The 2128-nt window shown below is 41.1% G+C and overlaps 1 non-coding gene across 1 annotated transcript; it reads right to left on the bottom strand.

Annotated features, from left to right (window-relative positions):
- Positions 1 to 1817: 1817 nt before the first annotated feature.
- On the bottom strand, positions 1818 to 1886 carry LOC148031943 (small nucleolar RNA SNORD36). Its single transcript, XR_015691784.1, has one exon. It is a non-coding gene; the product is annotated as a small nucleolar RNA SNORD36 (small nucleolar RNA).
- Between the last annotated feature and the right edge of the window lie 242 nt (positions 1887 to 2128).

The following is a 2128-nucleotide window of genomic DNA, read 5'->3' as shown; positions in this document are numbered from 1 at the left end:
CCGTTCGATTTTGGAAATTGGATGCTCGGACCACCGTCCGATCGGACCATCCTGTCCGATTGGACCACTCAGACCAGCCAGAATCGGACTAGTCCAGATTCGGACCATCCGACTACTAGAATCGGACCACCTAGTCTGATCCAATTCCCAGAATCAGACCACTTTTTCGATCCGAGTCCTAGAATCGGACGTGACCAAAATCGAACCACTGGGCTGATCAGACCAACCCAAAATCGGACAAAAAAGTGTCAAAATCGGACAGGTATCTAGAACACAAATTTTGACACATCTAAACCCCGAGATTGACCCCAAAGGCTACCTAGAGCTAAAGGCACATGATAGATCCATCACTGGGCTAAAATTTAGAGCACTTAGTTCAAAATTTGGCTATAAACGGTCCAAAGTGTGCATGGCTTTTACCGTAACAGCCCTGTGGGCTAGGGGGAACTGCCCCCCCCCCCCCCCCCCCCCGGACCTCCCCCGAGTAGGTTGGAGAGAAAATGCACACCGTGACAGGTCTTGCAAATTGGACCCTAGTGAAGTAATGGCTCTACACGAGCAGGGATTCTCACGTGCAAAAGAGCAGCCAAAAGCCCATACCCGAACAGAGAGAAACAGAGACCCTAGAACCTCAATGGGCCAATCTAGCCATCCAGGTGGAGCCCCAAGAGGAACACCAAGAAAAAGGGAATTCTCTTGTAAGAAAATCTATCTTGTAACATCAACAAGCTTGTTTATCATGTTTCATATGATTATAATGAAGAAAAGAACACCAGGCACAACAAATCTTCATGCAGCATTATGTAGATCTCCCACGGTTTTGATAGAATCAACCATATTCTTCAATATCTTCACAAAATCCATCAATAGAACAAATAAAGCAAAGGAATACACCATCTTTGAATGGAAATACATCACATAGTATTCATCTTCAATGTCTTCATAGTCTTCTCTCTCAATCTCTCATATACAATCACTCTGTTTGAGTAGAATTGGCTATCTCTGACTCTCTCTCTCTCAATCCATCAATAATACATCATATCCTCACTACAATCTCTCTAAAATTACTCTCAATAATCCTTCTTAGGTCGTGGATACCCCTCCCAAGAGGTATGTCTGATATGAAGAGTCACCAGAGCCACTACAGTATCTTTTCATAGCTCTCTACTATCACTTCACTCTAGTCTTCACTTGAGTCTTCAGCAGCTACTTCTTCCACTTCTTTCAGCTCTTTTGCACTTGTATTCACCTCTTTCCAAGGCTAGAAAACTTTCCCAAAGTCACACATACATTCCACAGAACACTTACAGAAGCATACAGAACAGTCTACAGAACAGTACCAGAACAGCTACAGTACAGAATAGAACAGAAGCAGAACAGAAGCAGAAGCTCTACAGAAGACCTACAGAAGGTTACAAAAGGTCATCAAAACTACATAACTCATTCTCAAACCATTCCAAACTCTCACAAACCATTCAATAAGCTTTCACAATATCTCATTATTCATCAATCAATACTCCATCCCTCTTTACAGAAGACAATCAGAACAAAACAGACCAAAACAGAGCAAAACAGAAGGTATACAGAACCTATCAGAACATCACAGAACCACCAACAAACATCATGATCTTCCAAAACTCAATCATTACCATCCAAAACATTCTCAAACCACTTCCAAATCAATCAATCATCTCATAAAATCAACCATTCAGCTCTCAAAAACAACAAAAATCAGCCAAAAAACAAGTCATTTCAACACTCAACATATCCCCACACTTAATAAGGAAGCTTCCTCGCGACCCAGGAAAAAGGGAATACAAGTTCAGGTAAAAAGCTCAACTTTGATCTTCAATATCTCCTCAAAAAGAATTCATCCACCACGACCCCAACTTATAACCTGTTTCTGATATAAAAATACAAAGAAAGGAAAACTCTTTATACATTAACACCTCTTATCAAACTAAAAATCACAACAAAATTTGTAAAGGATATAAAAGTTTTCTTCGTCTTCATCAGTATCAGCTTCAATTCTCCAACCACGACCCCAACACCACAATTCTCCAAAACGTAGCTCGTACACGAAATCCCATAGGAAACCACCACGTTCGTTTGACATAAATGAACGCAC

The sequence above is a fragment of the Lygodium microphyllum genome, chromosome 8 (assembly GCF_053477565.2).
Source record: "Lygodium microphyllum isolate KBCC chromosome 8, Lygodium_microphyllum_v1.1.10, whole genome shotgun sequence".
Lineage (NCBI taxonomy): Eukaryota > Viridiplantae > Streptophyta > Polypodiopsida > Schizaeales > Lygodiaceae > Lygodium > Lygodium microphyllum.
The sequence above is the reverse complement of the archived record's forward strand: the minus strand, read 5'-3'. Positions and strand labels throughout refer to the sequence as shown.